Source organism: Rhinoderma darwinii (assembly GCF_050947455.1).
Source record: "Rhinoderma darwinii isolate aRhiDar2 chromosome 5 unlocalized genomic scaffold, aRhiDar2.hap1 SUPER_5_unloc_13, whole genome shotgun sequence".
NCBI classification, from domain to species: Eukaryota; Metazoa; Chordata; class Amphibia; order Anura; family Rhinodermatidae; genus Rhinoderma; species Rhinoderma darwinii.
This window is the reverse complement of record NW_027461769.1, coordinates 251,903-278,101: the sequence shown is the minus strand read 5'-3', so window position 1 is coordinate 278,101 and position 26,199 is coordinate 251,903. Positions and strand designations below refer to the sequence as shown.

The following is a 26,199-nucleotide window of genomic DNA, read 5'->3' as shown; positions in this document are numbered from 1 at the left end:
AATTGTTGTATGCACATGTCACTTTACCTGGCCTGGAGAAAGGAAGAGGAGTCTGGAAACTCAATACTACATTGCTGGAAGATATGCAAATTAAAAATGAGTTTATTCTTGTATATAAAAAATGGAGGTTGGGTCAGTCTAAATACGAGAGTATTCTGGCATGGTGGGAGGAGGTAAAGAAATGGATAAAACAGTTTTTTATTAGGAAAGGGATGCAAAAGGCCAGGGAAAAAAAACAGTGGTTTAAAGTATTGAACACAAAAATGCAGACGTATTACAGGTTAAAACAAGAGGGTCTAGAAATGGATGATGTTATTGCAATGACAAAAAGTGATATCAAGAATGCGATAAGTGCAAAAGGTAAGGAGGTGATTTTTAATGCAAAAGTGCAATGTTTAGAAAATGATGAGAAATGTTCAAGGTTTTTCTTTAAAAAAGTGGTGGAAAATAAAGGAATGATTGTCGAGATGGAAGGTAAGAAGACAAATGACGAGATTTTAGTAGAAGCGCAGAAGTTTTATCAGGATCTTTTTAATAAAAAAACAATTGACCATTCTTTTACGGAAGACCTTTTAAATGCTATGGATTTAAAACTCGAGAATTCTGATCAGGAAAGTCTATGTGAGAGTGTGAGTGTACCAGAACTGTTGAGTGTGTTTAAAAGTTTCTCTAAGGGGAAAACACCAGGCTCTGACGGATTACCCGTGGAGTTTTACTTATGCTTCTGGTCTATTTTAAAAGATGATCTTATAAGTGTTTTTAAAAACGCTTTTTTATGTAAAATTTTGCCGGCCTCCTGGCGTGATGGAGTAGTTACTCTGATTTTTAAGAAAGGTGATAGGACAAAATTGGAGAACTGGAGACCTATAACCTTATTAAATGTGGATTACAAAGTGTTAGCAAAGGTCTTAGTAAATAGGATGAAAAAAGTGATCTCCAAAGTAATTCACAGTGACCAGGTATGTGGAGTGCCAGGGAGGAAAGTAAGTGATCATCTTAATCTTATCAGAGACGTTTTATGGTATCAGAAACAATGCAAACAGAGAATGGCGATTTTATCTTTAGATTTTCAAAAGGCCTATGATAGGGTCTCGCATGAATTTTTATTGATGGTCTTAAAAAGAATGTGCTTTCCTGATTTTATTATTGAAAGAATTGCGCTTTTATATAAAAATTGTGTTAGTCGTATTTTAGTAAATGGTTTTCTGTCTCAAGAAGTGTTTTTGCAATCAGGAGTTAAACAAGGATGCCCGCTTTCCCCGATACTTTTTATATGTACAATAGAGCCACTTTTAACCCTTTTAAGGAAAGATAAGATTATTAAAGGTGTGCCAATTCCTGGGAGTGGAGGACAAAGTGTCAAAACTATAGCCTATATGGACGATGTTAACATTTTTTGCACAAATGAATCATCCTTGAAACGTGCAATAAGGCAAACTGAATACTTTTGTGAGGGTTCTGCCTTTAGATTAAACAAAGAGAAATGTGATTGCTTTGCAATAGGGGAATGGTGCAATACAGAAGTACAAGTGCAATATAATAAGATCAAGATTTTAGGGATTATCTTTGATAGTGGAAATAATGGAGAAGAAAGTTGGTCTATAGTGAAAGAGAAAGTACAAAAGAAGATTAGTTTTTGGAAAATGAGAAAATTAACTATTGAGGGGAAGATACTTATTATGAAATCTCTGCTTTTACCTATAATGTTATATCTAAGCATGGTTTTCCCACCGAAAGAATGCACTTTAAAGTTTTTAAATAAGATTTGTTTTCATTTTATATGGAGTTCAAAAATGGATAAAATTAAAAGAGAGGTTATGTTTACAGCAAAGAAATTGGGAGGTAAAGATGTACCAAACATTAAGAGGTTTTTATATGTGAAATTCTTTTCTATGTGTTTTAATGGCCTACACGGTCATAGTTATTGGTCGTATTTTCTAAGATATGCTGCTGGTCATATTTTTAGGAAAAGAAAATGGATAACCTTGTCTTTAACATCGCCTGTTCTATATGTTCCCCCAATTCATTATGCTATTTTAGAAAGAATTATTCATATGTATGATATTAGTGGTTTTGATGCAAATGTTTTAAGTAATACAAGAAAATTAAATTTGGAAGTTAGGAAGAATGAACAACTATCAATGGTTTTAAATTATTCTGTTGAAAGGACTCAAAAAATATGGAGAATGACCAATATGGCTTTCCTGTCAAATGAACTCAAGGACTTAGCATGGCAAATTGTACACAAATGTTTACCTACCCGAGATTTTCAACATAAGAGAAGGCTAGTTAGAACTGCAAAATGTACGAGAGCAGGATGTTTTAATGATGAGACAGTTCTACATTTATTTTGGAATTGTTTTTATGCTCAAAATGTTTGGCGTTATATTGGTTCTCTGTTGAAATTTGTATCCGATCTTAATGTTTTGAATCATGAAGTAATACTATATGGTGTTTTTAATGTCCCGACAAGTGAAAAGAGTCGAGTTCTATGGATTACTGTAAATTGTATAAAGATGGCTTTGTGGAAAGTTAGAAACATCTTGCTTTTTAAACGTGATTCAATTACAGAGAAGGACTGTATTAAGTTGGCTCTTAGTGAGATGTACGTTTTTTATCTCCTGGACAAAAAAAGGTTGGGACTGAGGAAAGCAAAAAGCCTTTGGAATATTCATCTATGGAATATGCTTCTGCAAGATTAAGTTGCTTTTCTGATGTCAGGACTTTGATGTTCCTTGTTCTTATCTGTTGTTCATGTTTTGAAAAATTCTTCTGATATAATGTATTGTATTTTCTGAATAATTCAATAAAAAAGTAAAAAATCTGTTCTTATCAGTTTAATATCTGATACGTCCCCTATCTGGGGACCATATATTAAATGGATTTTTAGAACAGGGAGATGGAAATAGAGCTTGCTCTGTCCACTCCACGCATTGACCTGGTATTGCAGTATTTCCAGGACCGGTGCACCCTTTCCTTATGTGTTGACTAAAATCAGATTCCAAAAGTGTTTTTTGTGTTTGCCATTGTTTCTGTCTTTCTGAAGGGATCTCCCCTTTTAATCCCATTATTTCAACACCTGTTGGACAATGCATGAGTGATAATGAGCTAATTGATTAAATGCAATTAATGAATACATTGCCACCTCTTGTTTTGTGTCGTCTGTGTGTCTGTGTTTCCGGCATTTCACATTGGAACAGCTCATTCACCTTCCTTGTCTTCTCTCCGCCCTCCCTTTTAGGTAAGTTAAAGAGCTGCACCTGAGCCAGCGACTGATTGATGCAGCACCACAGTCAAATAGTGGAGTGGAGTAGGGGAACAGCAAACAGCCATTAAAGCCGCCCGCCCGCTCGCCCGCCCGCCCGCCACAATGGACCTACCTGTGTACACTAGATGGATGTGATGGAATGTACTGTCGTCCCTACATTTCAAGAAGGAGTAAGAATTGCAGTTGCAACAAAGCCTTGCTTGCCTACAAAGAGAGCAGCAATTTGGATTTGTTACTATGTTACCTAGAAGAATAACAAACTGTGCAAGGATGGAGGTTGTAGGAGCAAGGAGAAGTTGTCTGTAAAGTTGGTGGATGCTTATTTTCCATTTTGCAGTCCCTTGTCTCCCTCTTGTGGCCTCCTGGAGGAAACTAGCTGTGCAAAAAAAGACAGCCTGGCGGCCGGCTGTTGCAGTGTTGCCCTCTCAGGCAACACTGAGTGACTGACTGAGCCGCACCGTCTTATATAAAGTTCAGACGGAACTTTGCACGTGTCATAGTGGAGCCCTGAGGAGCCAGAGCCAGCTTTCTGACATCATAATGGGGCCTCAGAGATAAAAGCCTGGGCCCAGGCAGTGTTGGTCAGTGCTGCTCAGCAGGCAGCACTGGACTGGACTGGATTACAGCTGATGCAAGGTGTGAAGGAACAAGGGGTGGCTGTGGGCATGCACTGGCTGCCGCTGCCAGTGTTTATCTGCATGGCAGCAGGGCATTTGGGCGTTGCCAGGAAGGCGTTTTTATGTAGATTCCTCCTCTTTCAGCACTGCATTGTGGTGCAAGCAAAAGAAGCAAATCCTGTCTGGCTTCCTCTCCGGCCTTTATTCACCTCCCGTGTAGCTGTGAGTGTGTGAGCCTGCAGGGCCCCATGGAATTGCCTAGAAGTAGGCTGAATCGCTGCAAGGGCTGAACAGCAGTATCGGGCAGGCTCGGGCAACGCGCAGCCCGTTCGGGTTATCGCTTCTCGGCCTTTTGGCTAAGATCAAGTGTAGTATCTGTTCTTATCAGTTTAATATCTGATACGTCCCCTATCTGGGGACCATATATTAAATGGATTTTTAGAACAGGGAGATGGAAATAGAGCTTGCTCTGTCCACTCCACGCATTGACCTGGTATTGCAGTATTTCCAGGACCGGTGCACCCTTTCCTTATGTGTTGACTAAAATCAGATTCCAAAAGTGTTTTTTGTGTTTGCCATTGTTTCTGTCTTTCTGAAGGGATCTCCCCTTTTAATCCCATTATTTCAACACCTGTTGGACAATGCATGAGTGATAATGAGCTAATTGATTAAATGCAATTAATGAATACATTGCCACCTCTTGTTTTGTGTCGTCTGTGTGTCTGTGTTTCCGGCATTTCACATTGGAACAGCTCATTCACCTTCCTTGTCTTCTCTCCGCCCTCCCTTTTAGGTAAGTTAAAGAGCTGCACCTGAGCCAGCCACTGATTGATGCAGCACCACAGTCAAATAGTGGAGTGGAGTAGGGGAACAGCAAACAGCCATTAAAGCCGCCCGCTCGCCACAATGGACCTACCTGTGTACACTAGATGGATGTGATGGAATGTACTGTCGTCCCTACATTTCAAGAAGGAGTAAGAATTGCAGTTGCAACAAAGCCTTGCTTGCCTACAAAGAGAGCAGCAATTTGGATTTGTTACTATGTTACCTAGAAGAATAACAAACTGTGCAAGGATGGAGGTTGCAGGAGCAAGGAGAAGTTGTCTGTAAAGTTGTTGGATGCTTATTTTCCATTTTGCAGTCCCTTGTCTCCCTCTTGTGGCCTCCTGGAGGCAACTAGCTGTGCAAAAAAAGACAGCCTGGCGGCCGGCTGTTGCAGTGTTGCCCTCTCAGGCAACACTGAGTGACTGACTGAGCCGCACCGTCTTATATAAAGTTCAGACGGAACTTTGCACGTGTCATAGTGGAGCCCTGAGGAGCCAGAGCCAGCTTTCTGACATCATAATGGGGCCTCAGAGATAAAAGCCTGGGCCCAGGCAGTGTTGGTCAGTGCTGCTCAGCAGGCAGCACTGGACTGGACTGGATTACAGCTGATACAAGGTGTGAAGGAACAAGGGGTGGCTGTGGGCATGCACTGGCTGCCGCTGCCAGTGTTTATCTGCATGGCAGCAGGGCATTTGGGCGTTGCCAGGAAGGCGTTTTTATGTAGATTCCTCCTCTTTCAGCACTGCATTGTGGTGCAAGCAAAAGAAGCAAATCCTGTCTGGCTTCCTCTCCGGCCTTTATTCACCTCCCGTGTAGCTGTGAGTGTGTGAGCCTGCAGGGCCCCATGGAATTGCCTAGAAGTAGGCTGAATCGCTGCAAGGGCTGAACAGCAGTATCGGGCAGGCTCGGGCAACGCGCGGCCCGTTCGGGTTATCGCTTCTCGGCCTTTTGGCAAGATCAGGTGTAGTATTTCTGCATCTGGTTTTGTTGGGAGGTGTCCGGGGTACCCTGCTCCTTGGCCTTGGGGGATCGTCTCTTTTCACAGAGAGACTTCACCCCCTTGCTGCTATTTGGGGAGTGGGCTTAGCCCCCGGACAACGAGTTGCGATCGCGCCTTACCCAAGAGGTCAACCGGTCTTGAGGCGTTTTTCTAAGAGCGTTCCGAGGGCGTTTATCGGGCTTCGTAGGTGTCTGGGGTACCCTAATCCTTGGCCTTGGGGGAGGGTTCCACTTAATTGTGGAATCTGAGCCCTTGCTGCTATAAGGGACAGGCTTAGCCCCCAGGCACTGAAAATGCCATTTACATTTGGATTTGCATCCGGGGACACCCGGTTGCGCCAGTCCGTCCGCATCGAGGTGGAAGAAGGCCATCGCCAGCGGAAGAACCTTCGCTTCATTGTGGAGGTGATTCTGCTGGACTTCCTGGGGCTCAAGCGGGCGGACATCCTGTGTCTCAACGACCAGGAAAGCCGCGGTCGGTACACCGTATCCTTTACGGCCGCGGCATGTTGCGACAACATGCACAAAAGATTGTCTGATGCGGACCAGAGTGAGGAGCGGCTAAATGGACTGAACTTTTTATTCCTCTACGGGGAGGAAGAAGTCCCGCTCGTGATGTGCATGTTCAGTCCATTTGTCTCAGAGTGTGACATTGAAACCTTCCTCAGTCGTTACTGCAGGGAGGTCCGCTTCTCACATAAAATCTTGAACACCCAGAGCTTCTGGAATGGCAAAAGAAAATATTGGGTGAAGTTCCGCCAGGATCCCAATGGCATTGGAGGCTTACATCACCCACCCCAGAACTTTGCCATTGGGAAGAATCGAGGATTCCTATTTTACCCCCAGATGCCAATAGCCTGCCGGAACTGCTTGAGATATGGCCACACCAGAGAACATTGTGACCGGCCCCATGTGGTGCAGTGTAACAGGTGTGGCCAGGTTGGACACGTAGCGGCAAAATGCAGTTCCGAGGTGTTGTGCAATCTGTGCGGCATGACTGGGCATGCTTTTAAAGATTGCCCCCGCAGAGCGAAATCTGGGCCACCCAGACCAGGGCCAGAGCGGCAGTTTGCAACATGTGCAGACGCCGCTGGTAATGCCCCAAAACGAGCATTGACGACTGAGGGGTCCAGGCCAAAGTCCTTCACAGCTCCATCGGGGGGCCCACCGATGTCAGCCTCGAGGGACGGCCATAGGGATTCCACCGGGTCCAGGCAGAGCAGGAGGAATTCTGACTCTGCTGGACATAAGTTGACCGGCACCTCTGCAAACAGGTCCTCTGCTCCGCCTGCAGTGGACCCTGTTGAGGCAGTGGTTAGCGACAGGCGTCGTGGCTCCGTAGGTTCTGCAGTAGGACCTGACGCCTGTCCCAAGAGTGTGGGCATGGAGCGGAGACACTCTGTGTCAGACGAGGGCTCCATTAAGAAAACCCTAAAATATGCTGGATTGGAGCCTCGTTTTGACCATTACCGGTCAACGGGGGGGTCGGAGCAAAGTTCCTCCACTGCGGTTGTGGAGGGGCTTGCGATGAAGGCTCCCCGTAAGCAGGCAAAGGTTGCCAAGAGTGATGGGACCTCACAGGCCCCTGTGCAGCTGCCCAGTAAGGACATCAGCGATATCTTCAGCCAGGGGCCAGAGATAGGTGAGAGCGACTTCGAGGAGATGGATAGGAGCCATTCTGCAAAGAGACAGCGAGAGGAAGAGGAGTCCGGAGTTCGGAGGAAAGCTGCCTATCGGAGTTCGGATGAGAGCAGTGTGGGGGTTGGAGCCGCCCACGTATCTGGCTCTGACCCTACCAACATCCAAAATTTACTGACCCCTCAAAAAGGGGGTCCAGACTCGCAGCTGATTTCCGAGTACGACTCTTCTGGTTCGGACTCTGACCTCAACTAAGACTATGTTGGTTCCTATCAAAGTCGCCTCACTAAATGTGAGGTCCCTAAAGAGCCCTGTCCGCAGGACTGCTTTATTTTCATTTTTAGAGACTGTGGACTTTGACCTTTGCCTGCTTCAAGAATGTGGAATCCCTAATGACTTGGAATATCAAGATTTAAAGATGGACTGGAAACTAGGCCCCTCAGTCTGGTCTGGTGGAAATGACTGTCGCTCTGCGGGGGTTGGATTGCTCTGCCGAGGTTGTTTTATCTCCATCCAAACAGTGACTGAAATCATGCCCGGCAGAGCTATTTTAATACATTTGCTTTTTAATGGAATTTTAATTCGTGTTTTAAACGTTTATGCCCCTCCTACCAAACAGGAGAGGGCAGAACTATTAGAGATTTTACCATTGTTTTGTGTTGGGTCTACCCCCCTGCTGGTGGGTGGTGATTTTAACTGTGTACGAGATGGAGAACACCGGCAGGGTGGGGATTTTAATCGAAAAATTGACCGTACTTCTTACCTGCTCAAGAATTTTATTGGTGATTTTAAATTGAAAGATTGCTGGAGGGAACTCTTGCCTGCGGACCCAGGCCCCACCTGGTCCAATGGAAGAGTGAGCTCCAGAATTGATTTTATTTTCACTTCTAATAGTTTTATTCCCAAAAAATGTTTGCTTTTAACAAATATTTTATCTGATCACAAGCTCCTTTCGGTGCACCTGGAGCTAGAGGGAGAGCAAAAAGCTTGTAGGGGTCCCTGGAGACTAAACACCACACTCCTGGAGGACCCCATCATTAAAGAGGAGTTTGTGCGGACCTACCAGTGTTGGCAGTCCCATAGAGCGCCCAGTCAGCCTATGCTACACTGGTGGGAGGGCATTAAACCCAAAATCAGAGCTTTTTTTATTCGAGCAGGTAAGAAGAAAGCAAAAGAGAAAAAACAATGGTTTTATGTTCTTAATAAACGTTTACATGTACTTTTTAAATTGAAGGAGATTGGTATGGATGTTGATGATGATATCTTAAATCTTAAAGCTGAAATAAAACATGCCATAGAAGAGAAAGGGAAACAAATAATTTTTAATTCACATGTAAAGTACCTCGAGGATGGCGAGAAGTGTTCCCGGTTCTTCTTCAAAAAGGTAATGGATAAACGAGATGTCATTTTAAACCTTGAAGGAGAAACCACTATGGTCGGCATTTTAAATTCTGCTTTTAATTTCTACCAATCTCTTTTTAACAAGAAAAATATTGATCCTTCCTTTTTAGAACATGTTCTTAATTCCCTTGATGCCAAGCTAGATATTTTAGACCAGGAAGTTTTATCCCGTAATATTACCTTGGAGGAACTTTTATTTGCTTTTAAAAGTTTTTCTAATGGGAAAGCTCCTGGGGAAGATGGTCTGCCCATCGAATTTTATCATGCTTTTTGGGAAATTTTAAAGAATGACATGTTTTTATTGTATAAGGAAGTCTTTATTACTGAAGAGCTGCCCCCTTCCTGGAGGAGGGGGATTGTGTCCTTAATTTTTAAAAAAGGTGAGAAGGACCAGTTAAAAAACTGGCGCCCTATTACTCTTTTAAACGTTGATTGTAAAATTTTAGCTAAACTAATAACAATCCGTTTTAAACCTTTTATTCATAAATTAATCCATCCAAACCAGGTATGTGGGGTGCCTGGGAGGTCAATTACTGAGTCCCTGAATATTTTACGTGACATCATTTGGTATTTTAAAGAAAGGGGTCAAAGTCTTGCTATTTTATCCTTAGATTTCGAGAAGGCTTTTGACCGGGTCTCCCATGAATATCTTTTTATGGTTCTTAAAAAGATGGCTGTTCCTGAAATTATTTTAACACGTATTAAGCTTTTATATCGATCCTGTTTTAGCCAAATTTCTATCAACGGATTTTTAACTAAAGGTGTTCCTCTTTTATCAGGGGTGAAACAGGGGTGCCCGTTGTCTCCGCTCCTTTTTATTTGTGCCATAGAACCTCTGTTCACCCTAATAAGAGATGATAAAGTCATCAGAGGCGTGCCCATACCTGGAGGAAGGGGGAACCAGGTAAAAATCCTAGGCTATATGGATGACGCCACCATCCTATGCCCAGACGCCGCTTCTATGAGAAGGGCATTGAGGAACACCGTTTTTTTTTGTGAAGCCTCTGGTTTTAAATTAAACGTTGATAAATGTGACTGTTTTTATACTGGTGTATGGGATTCCTCTGTGACACCAGGAGTTAACATGCAGCAGGATCAGATAAAAATTTTAGGAATTGTTTTTAATCAAGAAAACGATGGGAGACCCAATTGGGATTCAGTAATTGCCAAAATGGAAAAAAAGGTTTTAATGTGGAATTTGAGAAATCTCACCATGGAGGGAAAAGTTTTAATAATTAAATCTGTTTTATTACCCATAATGCTTTATGTAGCTATGGTTTTCCCTCCAACAATTTTATATATTAAAAAAGTGACCAGGATCTGTTTTATGTTTTTATGGGGTTCCAAAATGGAAAAACTAAAACGTGATTTTATGTACAGATGTAAGGACAATGGCGGGAGAGATGTTCCTAACCTTTTTAACTTCTTTTACATTAAATACTTTTGCTTCTGTTTTAAAATGTATAATTCTGATGGTATTTTTAGCTACTTTTTAAAGTACGCTACGGGCATGATTTTTAAACGATGGTTTCGTGTCCCTTTGAATTCTCCTGTGCTTCTGTGTCCCCCAAAACAATATGCGGTGCTCGAAAAAACTGTCAGGCTCCTAGGTCTCCAAGAATTGGAGCCTGACATATTGGGGGACCAGAAAAAAGTGTCACTCTCCTGTAGGCGGCAGGAGGATACACTGGCAGTTTCAAATTTCTCACAGGCAAGGTCCAAGGTGGTGTGGCGGAACGTTTTCGGGAAATTTATGGCAAATGTGCACAAGGACCTTGCCTGGGCAATCGTTCACCAGTGCCTCCCTACTCGTGAATTCCAGCATAGGCGAGGACTGGTGGCGAGAGCCAAGTGCCCGAGAGGCAGGTGTGGTGACGACGAGACGGTAATGCACCTGTTTTGGAACTGCCCATATGCACAGGAGGTTTGGAGGAAGGCAGGCCCATTGCTGAAATGGGCCTGCGGTCTTAAAGATCTTAAATTTGAATACGTGTTTTATGGTCTTTTTAACTGCCCAAGTTTTAAACAGCAAATGGTCTGTTGGATCATTTTAAACTGTTTTAAGAATGCCATCTGGAAGGTTAGGAACATTCTGCTTTTTAAACATGATTTTATTGACGTTAAAAATTGTGTGAAATATGCCCTAAGTGAAATGTATATTTATTATCTTAGGGACAAAAAGCAGCTAGGGGTAAAAGAAGCAACATCCATGTGGTGTTTGCAAATGTGGAATACTATAACATTGTAAATAAAAATGGTTTTATTCTTTTATGTCTTTTATGCCCTGTATAAATTTTATCCTGCTATTGTTCTGTACTTTTATTATAACATCTGTATTACTGGTCTTATTATTATTACTTTTGTATTCATTTAAATGTATGAATATTCATGTATTATGCCATTGATTTTATCTTGTGGTTTCAATTTTTAAAAAAAAAAGTCTGTAAAATATATTATTTTTGCCAATAAAAAACTTTGTTGAAACCTTATCTGTTCTTATCAGTTTAATATCTGATACGTCCCCTATCTGGGGACCATATATTAAATGGATTTTTAGAACAGGGAGATGGAAATAGAGCTTGCTCTGTCCACTCCACGCATTGACCTGGTATTGCAGTATTTCCAGGACCGGTGCACCCTTTCCTTATGTGTTGACTAAAATCAGATTCCAAAAGTGTTTTTTGTGTTTGCCATTGTTTCTGTCTTTCTGAAGGGATCTCCCCTTTTAATCCCATTATTTCAACACCTGTTGGACAATGCATGAGTGATAATAAGCTAATTGATTAAATGCAATTAATGAATACATTGCCACCTCTTGTTTTGTGTCGTCTGTGTGTCTGTGTTTCCGGCATTTCACATTGGAACAGCTCATTCACCTTCCTTGTCTTCTCTCCGCCCTCCCTTTTAGGTAAGTTAAAGAGCTGCACCTGAGCCAGCCACTGATTGATGCAGCACCACAGTCAAATAGTGGAGTGGCGTAGGGGAACAGCAAACAGCCATTAAAGCCGCCCGCCCGCCACAATGGACCTACCTGTGTACACTAGATGGATGTGATGGAATGTACTGTCGTCCCTACATTTCAAGAAGGAGTAAGAATTGCAGTTGCAACAAAGCCTTGCTTGCCTACAAAGAGAGCAGCAATTTGGATTTGTTACTATGTTACCTAGAAGAATAACAAACTGTGCAAGGATGGAGGTTGTAGGAGCAAGGAGAAGTTGTCTGTAAAGTTGGTGGATGATTATTTTCCATTTTGCAGTCCCTTGTCTCCCTCTTGTGGCCTCCTGGAGGCAACTAGCTGTGCAAAAAAAGACAGCCTGGCGACCGGCTGTTGCAGTGTTGCCCTCTCAGGCAACACTGAGTGACTGACTGAGCCGCACCGTCTTATATAAAGTTCAGACGGAACTTTGCACGTGTCATAGTGGAGCCCTGAGGAGCCAGAGCCAGCTTTCTGACATCATAATGGGGCCTCAGAGATAAAAGCCTGGGCCCAGGCAGTGTTGGTCAGTGCTGCTCAGCAGGCAGCACTGGACTGGACTGGATTACAGCTGATACAAGGTGTGAAGGAACAAGGGGTGGCTGTGGGCATGCACTGGCTGCCGCTGCCAGTGTTTATCTGCATGGCAGCAGGGCATTTGGGCGTTGCCAGGAAGGCGTTTTTATGTAGATTCCTCCTCTTTCAGCACTGCATTGTGGTGCAAGCAAAAGAAGCAAATTCTGTCTGGCTTTCTCTCCGGCCTTTATTCACCTCCCGTGTAGCTGTGAGTGTGTGAGCCTGCAGGGCCCCATGGAATTGCCTAGAAGTAGGCTGAATCGCTGCAAGGGCTGAACAGCAGTATCGGGCAGGCTCGGGCAACGCGCGGCCCGTTCGGGTTATCGCTTCTCGGCCTTTTGGCACGATCCCGTGTCAAGAGGAGGTCAGCATGTCATGCCCTTGGCCTTTTGGCATCGCCACTTCGGTGGCTTAAGCCAACTGCTGCTATAAGGGGGTAGGCTGGGTGATCAACTGTCGAGCGATCATGGGAGCTAGGCTTCGATACGCTGGGATCGGGGAAACCCGGATCAAGAATGGATTTGGCATTGACGTACCCGTGAACAAGAAGGACCTTTTTTCATTGAAACACCTGGTGAATGAAGTCATTTTCAAGACCCTCAACGTGAGTAGGAACGACATCCTTTGTCTTCAAGATCCCAGAGGTAATCGCTTCACTTTGGTTCTTAAAAGTTTGAATGCTTGTTACAACTTGTATGCCGCAATTAATGCTAACTTGCAAAACCCTGGGTTGGATGGACTTATCTTCACCGTTTTATATAACAACGATGTTCCACTGGTTGTTTTGATGTACAATCCTTATGTGATGGTGGATGATATTACTTCCTTCTTAAAGAAGTACTGCTCTTACGTCAGCTATTCTCACCAGGTGTTAAATGCTGAATCCCTCTGGACAGGGAAGCATAAATTCTTTGTGAGATTTGAGGAGGATCCTTCAGGGCCTCTGGGTGTGAAATACCCTCCCAGGAATTTTGCCATCGGCCGGGACAAAGGCTACTTATTTTTTCCCCAGCCTCCTGTGTTTTGCAGGAAATGTAAAAGATATGGCCATGTTCATGAAGACTGTACGCAAGAAGGTGTTACATGTAACAAATGTAATCAGGACGGTCACCTGGCCAAGGATTGCAAAAACCCAATTGTGTGTAACATGTGCAGCATTGTGGGTCATGCCTTTAAAGACTGTCCAGAGCGTGCTAAAAACAGAAGGGTTAGGACTCTGGCGGAAGTAGTTGCAGGTGAACCTGGCAGTATGAGGTCTAATGTGATTCAGGGCCCAGCTGCCCCGGGAACTGAGGAGTCAGTGCCTGCCCAGGTGTCTGATGGGACTCTCCCTGAGTTAAATCGGTCTGGAAATACGCTGGCTGATGAAATGGAGGTAGCACCTGTTGAGAAAGACCTGCCTCACCCCTCTGATGACCTGACTGGGTTAAGAGGTGATGGGGAGGTGGATGGTTCTTTATCCAAATCACCTGTCTTTTCCTGGGAAGGAATTCTGGTGGACCAACAAGGTGAAGGTGGTCAAGGGGACTTTTCAACTGCACTTGTGAGGCCTTCTGAGGAGGAGGAAGGAGGTTCATCTTCTAAGAGACTTCGCACCATGTTGTCTCCTCTGAGTGAAGATGGAGTGAGCCCGGATAGGGGAGTCTACCCCATTTCTCATTTTCCTGAGGACTTTCCTTTTTTAGGAGAAGACGTGGACAAAGCTATCTTTGTGTCCGGTTGTCAGCCACCAGGAGGTGTAGGCTGATTAAACAGTGGGGTATTGGTGGATACCTACGGAAAAAGATCAAAATATGGACCCCAAAATTACACTTAATGTCTTATCCTTGAATGTTAGGCAAATTACATCAAAGCCTAGACGTGCTGTTGTGCTGGACTATGTTAGGAATCTTGGGGCAGAGATCATATGCCTGCAAGAGTGTGGTATATCTGAGTCACTGGGGGAGGGGGATTGGCCATATGGGCAGTATGTCTGGTCAGGATCTAGTTCCAATAAGAATGATGGGGTGGGGATCCTATTAGGAAATATGGGTATGGATCTGGAGAGTTATACAGTGGTGGAAACAGGTAGATGTGTAATTGCAGTGGTATGTTGCAGGGGAGTTAGGGTTAGGGTGGTGAATACTTATTGTCCTATAGATAGAGCAAAAAGGCTGGCGTTGTTGGAAAAGCTAAGTTTGTTCTTACCTGGAAGGATTCCTACCTTTTTTTTTGGGAGACTTTAATTGTTCTTTTGATGGGGATGGTCTGGATGTAACTGGGAAAAAGCTTAACCAACTTATATCTGATTTTTCTTTTATAGATGCAGCCGAATTGTCATTGGGTAAACCACCACCGCCAACATATAAATCAGATAGAGGGGGTATTGAGTCAAGAATTGATCGTATTTGCATATCTAAGGGTTTAGTGTGTAATAAGATGGTTCAGAATGAGGTACCTTTTTCAGACCATGTATGTTTACGGGTATGGGTGGAGGTAAGTAGTAAACTTTGTTTTGGGAAAGGGGTGTGGAAGTTGAATACTAGATTATTGGAGGATGTTGAAGTGATGGATGAGTTCAAACGAAAGTATGATGTGTGGAAGGGAGAAAAAGATAGTTTTGTGGATGTGCTTAAATGGTGGGATTGGATGAAAGGGCAGATTAAAAAATTTTTTGTGAGATGGGGATACAAGCAGGCTGCTAGGAAACGTAACCAGTATAAGGAATTGAATATTAGGATAGAATGGTTGCGGAAGATGGGTGAGAAGGGAATTGATTTGAGTGATTTGCTAGAGGAGGCAAGGAACGAGTTAAAGCAAGTTTTGGAAAGAAAGGGAAAGGAGATTATTTTTAGGTCTAAAGTGGAGTACTTAGATAAAAATGAAAAATGCACAAGGTTTTTTTTCAAGAAAATGTGTGGTAAGAAAGATGATATGGATGAAATTGTTAATGCGAAGGGGGAGCGTATAGTGGGTATGGATGTGTTAAAAGTGGTGGAATCGTTTTATTCAGAACTATATGGCAAAAAGTGGATTGATATCGGGTTGATGGATGAAGCTTTGAATGGTTTGGAAAATGTTCTTAGAGAGGAGGATTGTGTGGGGTTGAATGAGGATGTAACGTCTGAAGAAGTAAAGAAACTGATAATGAGTGCGGGGAAAAATAAAACACCTGGTAAAGATGGTATTCCTGTGGAATTTTATGTGAAGGCCTGGGAGATAATAGGGTTGGATTTGGTGGAAGTATGTAAGTTTATATGGGATAAGGGGGTTTTGTGTGAGTCTATGAAAGAGGGTGTGATTGTTTTGATTTATAAGAAAGGGGATAAGAAGTGTTTGGGTAATTGGAGACCGATTTCATTGCTGAATGTGGATTATAAATGTTTTAGTAAAATTTTGGCTAATCGTATGCGTGAGGTGGTAGGAAAGGTTGTGGGTGAAGACCAAGTCTGTGCTGTGCCAGGTAGGAGTATGTCTGATAATTTGGTTTTGCTGAGAGATTTGATTGGGGACTGTATGAGTAGGAAACAGAAGTGTATGATGCTTGCGTTAGATTTCGAAAAGGCGTTTGATAGAGTGTCGCATGTGTTTATGTTTGCTGTACTTGTTAGGATGGGCTTCCCAGTGAGGTTTTTGGAAGGTGTGAAGTGTTTGTATAGGGATGTGTCAAGTGAAGTGTTGGTGAATGGTAATTTAAGTTCAAAAGTATGTGTGAGATCTGGGGTAAGACAGGGGTGTCCTATGTCCCCAGTTTTGTTTATTTGTGTGATCGAAAGTTTGATGTGTTTGGTAAGAAAAGATAAAGTGGTGAAAGGTTTTTTGATCCCAGGGAGTGGAGGTAAATACGTTAAAATTCTGGGTTATATGGATGATGTTGTGGTTATGAGTGATTGTATGGCTGGGTTGAATAGAGCAAAATTATGGTTGGATTTTTTTTGTGGGGCATCAGCTTTTAAGGTGAATTGGGATAAGTGTGTCTTTAAGTGTTTTGGGGATAGGAGGGTAAGTATGGAGGGAGTGAGGAATGAAGTGGGTGCAGTAAAAGTGTTGGGGATACAGTTTAATGAGGACTTGAGAGGGAATGAGAGCTGGGATGAATGTGGCAAGAGGATTGAGAAGAAATTGAATTTTTGGAGACTTAGAGACCTGACTTTATCAGGGAAGGTGTTGATAATTAAGACAGTGATTTTGCCTATTTTGGTTTTTGTGGCTAGTATTTTTCCCTCCGCTAGTAGGAAAATCAAAAAGTCAGAGAAAATGGTGTTTACCTTTCTGTGGGGAAGTAAAATGGAAAAGCTGAAGCGTGAGTATGTTTATAAGTCTTGTGAGAATGGAGGTTTGGGTTTTCCGAATGTGGAGGTCTTTCTTGGGTTAAATTATATTAAAACAGTGGTGGGGCTCTTGGGAAAAGGAAATAAGAGTGCGTATATGGTAAGGTATATGGCCGGTTGGATGCTTTATGGGTTAAATTGGTTTAAGAGAGATGCTACTGTGCCTGTTGCTTATGTATGTCCGGTATGGTATGTTGTGATTGAAAGGTTCATTAGGAAATATGATTTGATTGCAGTGCCTATGGGTGGGTTTCTGGATAAGAAGGCTGTGCTAAAAAGATTGTGTGTGAATGAGGTTGTGTGTAACATTGTGGGTTTGCGAGGAGAGGATGTTGTGGATACTTGGAAGAAGTTAGGCGTGAGAGGTATGTCCAATAGACAAAAGGACATAGTGTGGATGGCGTTGCATGATATATTGCCTGTTAGAGATGTGCAGAGGAGGAGAATGCTAGTTAGATTTGAGGTGTGTCCAAGGGGTGGGTGTAATTCACGGGAGACTGTTAGGCATCTTTTTTGGGACTGCAATTATTCGTATGAGGTATGGAGGAGGATGGGTGGCGTCTGTAAGGAGTTAGCTGGGGTGAAGTTTGTGGATTGGAAGGTTGCGATGTTTGCTATAGGGGCTTGTAACAGAGTAAGTGATAGGATCTTATGGTTGATTATGGCGTGTATAATGGAAAGCTTATGGGATGTACGTAATTTAGGTGTTTTCAAACATAAGTGGGTACCCATTGGTGAGTGTGTGAGGATGGTTTTGTCAAGACTATACGTAGTCTATCGTTGGGATAGTCAGTGCGGTGGTGGTATAGACGCAGAGGGGATATGGAAATTTAAGAAGTGGAGAAGGTTGGTGAAATATAGCTAATTGATAAGATTTATTCCTGTTTTATTTTTGTTCTTCACAATCCTTTCTGTGTCTTGATTATTATTGTTTGGAATAAAATAGCCATGATGATGTACGACTAAGGCAACTTATGCCTTAAAATGCAAAATGGTTTGTGTACTGTTGCTTTAAGTTAAACTGAATGGTTTTAAAAAAAAAAAAAAAAAAAAAAAAAAAAAATCTGTTCTTATCAGTTTAATATCTGATACGTCCCCTATCTGGGGACCATATATTAAATGGATTTTTAGAACAGGGAGATGGAAATAGAGCTTGCTCTGTCCACTCCACGCATTGACCTGGTATTGCAGTATTTCCAGGACCGGTGCACCCTTTCCTTATGTGTTGACTAAAATCAGATTCCAAAAGTGTTTTTTGTGTTTGCCATTGTTTCTGTCTTTCTGAAGGGATCTCCCCTTTTAATCCCATTATTTCAACACCTGTTGGACAATGCATGAGTGATAATGAGCTAATTGATTAAATGCAATTAATGAATACATTGCCACCTCTTGTTTTGTGTCGTCTGTGTGTCTGTGTTTCCGGCATTTCACATTGGAACAGCTCATTCACCTTCCTTGTCTTCTCTCCGCCCTCCCTTTTAGGTAAGTTAAAGAGCTGCACCTGAGCCAGCCACTGATTGATGCAGCACCACAGTCAAATAGTGGAGTGGAGTAGGGGAACAGCAAACAGCCATTAAAGCCGCCCGCCCGCCCGCCACAATGGACCTACCTGTGTACACTAGATGGATGTGATGGAATGTACTGTCGTCCCTACATTTCAAGAAGGAGTAAGAATTGCAGTTGCAACAAAGCCTTGCTTGCCTACAAAGAGAGCAGCAATTTGGATTTGTTACTATGTTACCTAGAAGAATAACAAACTGTGCAAGGATGGAGGTTGTAGGAGCAAGGAGAAGTTGTCTGTAAAGTTGGTGGATGCTTATTTTCCATTTTGCAGTCCCTTGTCTCCCTCTTGTGGCCTCCTGGAGGCAACTAGCTGTGCAAAAAAAGACAGCCTGGCGACCGGCTGTTGCAGTGTTGCCCTCTCAGGCAACACTGAGTGACTGACTGAGCCGCACCGTCTTATATAAAGTTCAGACGGAACTTTGCACGTGTCATAGTGGAGCCCTGAGGAGCCAGAGCCAGCTTTCTGACATCATAATGGGGCCTCAGAGATAAAAGCCTGGGCCCAGGCAGTGTTGGTCAGTGCTGCTCAGCAGGCAGCACTGGACTGGACTGGATTACAGCTGATACAAGGTGTGAAGGAACAAGGGGTGGCTGTGGGCATGCACTGGCTGCCGCTGCCAGTGTTTATCTGCATGGCAGCAGGGCATTTGGGCGTTGCCAGGAAGGCGTTTTTATGTAGATTCCTCCTCTTTCAGCACTGCATTGTGGTGCAAGCAAAAGAAGCAAATTCTGTCTGGCTTTCTCTCCGGCCTTTATTCACCTCCCGTGTAGCTGTGAGTGTGTGAGCCTGCAGGGCCCCATGGAATTGCCTAGAAGTAGGCTGAATCGCTGCAAGGGCTGAACAGCAGTATCGGGCAGGCTCGGGCAACGCGCGGCCCGTTCGGGTTATCGCTTCTCGGCCTTTTGGCTAAGATCAAGTGTAGTATCTGTTCTTATCAGTTTAATATCTGATACGTCCCCTATCTGGGGACCATATATTAAATGGATTTTTAGAACAGGGAGATGGAAATAGAGCTTGCTCTGTCCACTCCACGCATTGACCTGGTATTGCAGTATTTCCAGGACCGGTGCACCCTTTCCTTATGTGTTGACTAAAATCAGATTCCAAAAGTGTTTTTTGTGTTTGCCATTGTTTCTGTCTTTCTGAAGGGATCTCCCCTTTTAATCCCATTATTTCAACACCTGTTGGACAATGCATGAGTGATAATGAGCTAATTGATTAAATGCAATTAATGAATACATTGCCACCTCTTGTTTTGTGTCGTCTGTGCGTCTGTGTTTCCGGCATTTCACATTGGAACAGCTCATTCACCTTCCTTGTCTTCTCTCCGCCCTCCCTTTTAGGTAAGTTAAAGAGCTGCACCTGAGCCAGCCACTGATTGATGCAGCACCACAGTCAAATAGTGGAGTGGAGTAGGGGAACAGCAAACAGCCATTAAAGCCGCCCGCCCGCCCGCCACAATGGACCTACCTGTGTACACTAGATGGATGTGATGGAATGTACTGTCGTCCCTACATTTCAAGAAGGAGTAAGAATTGCAGTTGCAACAAAGCCTTGCTTGCCTACAAAGAGAGCAGCAATTTGGATTTGTTACTATGTTACCTAGAAGAATAACAAACTGTGCAAGGATGGAGGTTGTAGGAGCAAGGAGAAGTTGTCTGTAAAGTTGGTGGATGCTTATTTTCCATTTTGCAGTCCCTTGTCTCCCTCTTGTGGCCTCCTGGAGGCAACTAGCTGTGCAAAAAAAGACAGCCTGGCGGCCGGCTGTTGCAGTGTTGCCCTCTCAGGCAACACTGAGTGACTGACTGAGCCGCACCGTCTTATATAAAGTTCAGACGGAACTTTGCACGTGTCATAGTGGAGCCCTGAAGAGCCAGAGCCAGCTTTCTGACATCATAATGGGGCCTCAGAGATAAAAGCCTGGGCCCAGGCAGTGTTGGTCAGTGCTGCTCAGCAGGCAGCACTGGACTGGACTGGATTACAGCTGATACAAGGTGTGAAGGAACAAGGGGTGGCTGTGGGCATGCACTGGCTGCCGCTGCCAGTGTTTATCTGCATGGCAGCAGGGCATTTGGGCGTTGCCAGGAAGGCGTTTTTATGTAGATTCCTCCTCTTTCAGCACTGCATTGTGGTGCAAGCAAAAGAAGCAAATCCTGTCTGGCTTCCTCTCCGGCCTTTATTCACCTCCCGTGTAGCTGTGAGTGTGTGAGCCTGCAGGGCCCCATGGAATTGCCTAGAAGTAGGCTGAATCGCTGCAAGGGCTGAACAGCAGTATCGGGCAGGCTCGGGCAACGCGCGGCCCGTTCGGGTTATCGCTTCTCGGCCTTTTGGCTAAGATCAAGTGTAGTATCTGTTCTTATCAGTTTAATATCTGATACGTCCCCTATCTGGGGACCATATATTAAATGGATTTTTAGAACAGGGAGATGGAAATAGAGCTTGCTCTGTCCACTCCACGCATTGACCTGGTATTGCAGTATTTCCAGGACCGGTGCACCCTTTCCTTATGTGTTGACTAAAATCAGATTCCAAAAGTGTTTTTTGTGTTTGCCATTGTTTCTGTCTTTCTGAAGGGATCTCCCCTTTTAATCCCATTATTTCAACACCTGTTGGACAATGCATGAATGATAATGAGCTAATTGATTAAATGCAATTAATGAATACATTGCCACCTCTTGTTTTGTGTCGTCTGTGTGTCTGTGTTTCCGGCATTTCACATTGGAACAGCTCATTCACCTTCCTTGTCTTCTCTCCGCCCTCCCTTTTAGGTAAGTTAAAGAGCTGCACCTGAGCCAGCCACTGATTGATGCAGCACCACAGTCAAATAGTGGAGTGGAGTAGGGGAACAGCAAACAGCCATTAAAGCCGCCCGCCACAATGGACCTACCTGTGTACACTAGATGGATGTGATGGAATGTACTGTCGTCCCTACATTTCAAGAAGGAGTAAGAATTGCAGTTGCAACAAAGCCTTGCTTGCCTACAAAGAGAGCAGCAATTTGGATTTGTTACTATGTTACCTAGAAGAATAACAAACTGTGCAAGGATGGAGGTTGTAGGAGCAAGGAGAAGTTGTCTGTAAAGTTGGTGGATGCTTATTTTCCATTTTGCAGTCCCTTGTCTCGCTCTTGTGGCCTCCTGGAGGCAACTAGCTGTGCAAAAAAAGACAGCCTGGCGGCCGGCTGTTGCAGTGTTGCCCTCTCAGGCAACACTGAGTGACTGACTGAGCCGCACCGTCTTATATAAAGTTCAGACGGAACTTTGCACGTGTCATAGTGGAGCCCTGAGGAGCCAGAGCCAGCTTTCTGACATCATAATGGGGCCTCAGAGATAAAAGCCTGGGCCCAGGCAGTGTTGGTCAGTGCTGCTCAGCAGGCAGCACTGGACTGGACTGGATTACAGCTGATACAAGGTGTGAAGGAACAAGGGGTGGCTGTGGGCATGCACTGGCTGCCGCTGCCAGTGTTTATCTGCATGGCAGCAGGGCATTTGGGCGTTGCCAGGAAGGCGTTTTTATGTAGATTCCTCCGCTTTCAGCACTGCATTGTGGTGCAAGCAAAAGAAGCAAATCCTGTCTGGCTTCCTCTCCGGCCTTTATTCACCTCCCGTGTAGCTGTGAGTGTGTGAGCCTGCAGGGCCCCATGGAATTGCCTAGAAGTAGGCTGAATCACTGCAAGGGCTGAACAGCAGTATCGGGCAGGCTCGGGCAACGCGCGGCCCGTTCGGGTTATCGCTTCTCGGCCTTTTGGCTAAGACCAAGTGTATTTATACAGGAGGTTTTTAGTCAGAAGGTGCTCAGGTACCCTCTCTCTCGGCCTCGGGGGATCGTCCAGGTTCGCCTGGACTTCACCCCCGTGCTGCTATTTGGGAGAGAGGCTTAGTCCTGAGCAACGAGTTGCGATCCCCCCCCCAGCCCTTTGGTGTGTCTCCTTGAAGCCAAAGGGCGCAGCGCAAGCTGTGCGGTACTGACCTGGCCACGCAAATGGCAGGCGGACCTGATGCGGTGCCGGTATACGCCCGGTTGAGGAATACTGCAAGATTTATCTTGGCAGAGGGTGGAGGCGGTCCTCGTGGTCTCAAGTTCCTTGTCCACGATATTTTGGAAAAGCGGTTGGCGGTCCACAAGAACGAGATTTTGGCGATCCAGGACTACCCAAGGCGTGGAGTGTACGACGTGACCTTTATGGGAGAAGGAATCCTCCGTGATGCCATGGGAAAAGCTGAGAGGCAACAAGGTGAACTCATGGCCTTGGGAGTCCAGGTAATTGAACACGCTTTTGAAGTAACCAAACTCGTAGTGATTAAAATGTATTCCCCATACGTGAAAGATCAGGAAGTGGCGGCGTTTCTTGCTGCATACTTTAAGAACGTTAAGCTGCTGGGGAGAGTTATGAACGAGTGCGGTGTGTGGACCGTCAAATGGAAATTTATTGTTACGCTAATAAAGGACCCCTCCACCCAAGAAACGAAGCTACCACCTGCTCGTTTTAAACTTGGGAATGTGAATGGCGACCTCTATTTCTCAGGAATGCCAAACTTCTGCAGGGCCTGCGGTACCTATGGACATACCAGTTTTAACTGCGATGTCACCAGCAGGAACTGTGGAAGTAAACAACACACAATGAGAGAATGTACAGAAGAGAAAAAATGCAATTTTTGTCAAAAAACTGGTCATCTTTATTATGCTTGTCCACATAGGTACCGAGGCGAAGAAGATGAGCAACCCGAGGTGCCCCCACGTGCTCCACCAGCAGAGCAGTCCCGTCCTCAAGGAGGAGAACAAGCTGTTGCGGCGAAAGAGCAGAGAGGTACCTGGGCTTCAAGAGTACGGCTAGCCGAAGCCAAAACAGGTGCCTCTCAGCCAGCGACCTCAGGGGATAAAAATGAGCCCAGCGCGAAGGAAAAACGGCAGGCCAAGAGGAAGGCAGAAAAAGAGCAGGCCATCGATGAACCTGTGGCATCCCAGACGGCTGGTTGCTCAGGCGGTGCCGGGCCTGCTCCTAATCCTGGGTCTCTAGAGACCGACTCGGAAGGAGAAAACTGGGTACAGGTGGGTCCCCGTAAAAAGGGGAAGCAAGAGCGTGCCAGTAGGAGGGAGACAGGGGAGGAGCAGATGGATACGTCCGTGCGGAAAGATGTGGCTCCTCCTGGGACCCCCTCCTCGCCTGGACTGGTGAGGAGGACGGGCACTGCTCCCTCCGTATTATCGGACACCCCGCCATGCGCACAACCTCCCCCTCTAGACCGGCCTTCACGGGCCCAGGGGGGAGAGGCGGGGCCCTTGGGGGACCCACCAGACATGGACCCAGTCGGTCAACCGAGAGAGACCCAGGTGAGGCTGTGCGAGTCTGGGCTCCCCGTGTACGAGGTGAGTGTTGCTGGCTCAGCTCTCAGCGACAGTAGTTCTTCTCCTGCCTCGTCCCTCTTTTCAGTTGAGTCGGATGAGGGCGGGGCCATGAGTTCAAGTGAGGTTTCGGGTATTGCTGGTGGAGGAGAAATCTGATTTTAAGTACGCCTATTATTTATTATTTTAAAATCAGAATTTTGCTTTTTACTCTCCACGATGTCCGAGCTCATGGGAATCTCCCTCAACGTGAGGGGCGCCAAGTCAAAAGTGAGAAGGGTTGCTCTCTTCAATTTTTTATCTTGCCTGGCAGCCTCTGTATTTTTCCTGCAGGAGTGCGGCATTCCCCATACAATGAGATATGAAAATTACAAAAAGGATTGGAAGTATGGTCCATCCGTCTGGTCTGGATCCAACGAGTCCAGATCAGCAGGGGTCGCCATTCTTTTTAAGGGAAACGTTTTAATTGATTTTATTCAAGAAATCTTACCAGGACGTATTTTAATGGTTAAAGCTTTTATTGATGGTGTAAAGTGGCAGTTTTTAAATTTTTACGGATCACCAGAAAAGAACGAAAGAGCGAGGATGCTGGAGATTTTACCGCTTTTTATCAACACATCTGAGCCTTTTATCCTCGCAGGTGATTTTAATTGTATCCTGAGAGGAGAACGCCGGCTTACCAACAGTACGGGTAGGAACTATGACAAGACCTCTGGACTGCTCAAGGATATTGTGACTGATTTTAAATTAAAAGACATATACAAAGAATGTAACAGGAGCAGTCCAGAGGAAGCCGGCGTTACCTGGAGCAACGCCACCTGTAGCTCCAGGATTGATTTTATCTTTTGTTCTGAAAATTTACTGCCTTTTAATTGTGAAGTTTTAACCAATGTGTTTTCAGATCACAGGCTTTTATCTTTTAAAGTAAAGCATGATCTTAATAATATTGTATGTAAAAAGCCCTGGAAGATGAATGTTTCCCTTTTAGACGATCCACAGGTTTTAGCAGATTTTATTGAATTTTACCAAGAAAGCAGGCGGGTAAGAGACACACGCACTCCCATCAGTGCATGGTGGGAGAAAATGAAAAAGAAAATTAAAGATTTTTTTATTAAGAAAAGCGTGGCGAAAGCCAAAGAGAAATACGCTTTTTTTAAAATTCTCAATACCCGTCTGCAGACCCTGTACAAAATGCAAGATCATGACATAGACGTTAAAGATGACATCACCAATTTGAAAAAGGAGATAGCCCAGTGCCTGGAGCAGAAAGGTAAAGAGATTATATTCCGTTCAAAAATACAACATGTGGAGGAGAACGAGACCTGCTCCAGGTACTTTTTTAAGAAAATAAATAACAAAAAGGCAATTATCAAAAATATAGAAGGGGTGTCAGATGTACAGGGTCTTTTAAGTAAAGTTCATGAGTTTTACACTGACCTTTTTAATGTTAAGACTGTGGATCATAATTTTATGCGTGACTCACTGAAGGAGATTACCACTGTTTTAGACCCTGTCTCCCAGAATTTTTTATTACAGGAGCTGACGGAGCAGGAGGTTTTAGAAACTGTTAAGAGTTTTAAAACAGGGAAAGTTCCCGGACCGGACGGTATACCCAGTGAGTTTTATGTAAAATTTTATGACATTTTAAAAGAGGATCTTTTTAACCTTTTTTCTGATGTTTTTAATTCCAAGATGCTGCCTAAGTCCTGGCGGAAGGGTGAGGTCTCCCTGCTGTATAAGACGGGTGACATCGCAGTTTTAAAGAATTGGAGACCAATAACCCTTCTAAATAGCGACTATAAAATTATGGCTAAAATATGTGCAAATAGATTAAAAGCCATAATACCCCACATTATACACTCTGACCAGGTGTGTGGGGTGCCAGGCCGCAGCATCTGGGATAATCTTAACCTGATAAAAGACGTGATTGAGGACACGAGGTCTAGAAAAGGTAAATTAGCCATTTTATCTATAGACTTTGAGAAGGCGTTCGACCGTGTCTCTCATTTTTATCTTTTTAAGGTTTTAGAACGTATGGGTATACCTGAAGGATTTTTATTATCTATTAAAGCCTTTTACAGAGAATGCACCAGCAAAATTTTAGTGAATGGTTTTAAGACACAGGACGTATTTTTAAACTCTGGGGTGAAGCAGGGGTGTCCCTTATCCCCACTGCTTTTTATATGTGCATTGGAGCCTCTGTTATGCGCAATTCGCCGCGATAAGTGTATCCGTGGAGTCCCCCTGCCCGGGGGAGGCGGCGTAGAGGCCAAAGCAGTGGGGTACATGGATGATGTAGCGGTTTTATGTAGGGACGCCCTGTCGCTTCAGAGAACCCTTAGGCAAATCGAGTTTTATTGCTGTGCTTCCGGTTTTAAAGTAAACTTCAGCAAGAGTCATATTTTAAACATAGGAAGCATGGCTCTTAGAGATATACCGGTTCCTGTGTCTGATAATATTAAAATTTTAGGTGTCTCCTTCAGTGAGTACGACAATGGTTTTATTAGTTGGGACATGGTGGCGCAGAAGGTAAATCAAAAAATATGCATGTGGAACATGAGGAAGCTTACCATGGAGGGAAAAATTTTAATAATTAAAATGATAATTTTACCTTTGCTTTTATACTTAAGCATGTTTTTCCCTCCTCCCACGGTTTTATTAAGAAAAATTACTAAAGCTTGTTT

The 26,199-nt window shown here is 44.2% G+C and overlaps 6 non-coding genes across 6 annotated transcripts; all 6 read left to right on the top strand.

Annotated features, from left to right (window-relative positions):
• The first annotated feature begins 2,784 nt into the window (after positions 1-2,784).
• On the top strand, positions 2,785-2,975 carry LOC142685292 (U2 spliceosomal RNA). Its single transcript, XR_012854796.1, has one exon. It is a non-coding gene; the product is annotated as a U2 spliceosomal RNA (small nuclear RNA).
• A 1,246-nt stretch (positions 2,976-4,221) lies between these two features.
• On the top strand, positions 4,222-4,412 carry LOC142685363 (U2 spliceosomal RNA). The gene has a single exon (XR_012854850.1). It is a non-coding gene; the product is annotated as a U2 spliceosomal RNA (small nuclear RNA).
• Positions 4,413-11,198: 6,786 nt separating this feature from the next.
• Positions 11,199-11,390, top strand: LOC142685302 (U2 spliceosomal RNA). The gene has a single exon (XR_012854804.1). It is a non-coding gene; the product is annotated as a U2 spliceosomal RNA (small nuclear RNA).
• A 6,243-nt stretch (positions 11,391-17,633) lies between these two features.
• On the top strand, positions 17,634-17,824 carry LOC142685308 (U2 spliceosomal RNA). Its single transcript, XR_012854807.1, has one exon. It is a non-coding gene; the product is annotated as a U2 spliceosomal RNA (small nuclear RNA).
• A 1,234-nt stretch (positions 17,825-19,058) lies between these two features.
• LOC142685361 (U2 spliceosomal RNA) lies at positions 19,059-19,249 on the top strand. The gene has a single exon (XR_012854849.1). It is a non-coding gene; the product is annotated as a U2 spliceosomal RNA (small nuclear RNA).
• Positions 19,250-20,483: 1,234 nt separating this feature from the next.
• Positions 20,484-20,674, top strand: LOC142685360 (U2 spliceosomal RNA). Its single transcript, XR_012854848.1, has one exon. It is a non-coding gene; the product is annotated as a U2 spliceosomal RNA (small nuclear RNA).
• The last annotated feature ends 5,525 nt before the right edge of the window (positions 20,675-26,199 follow it).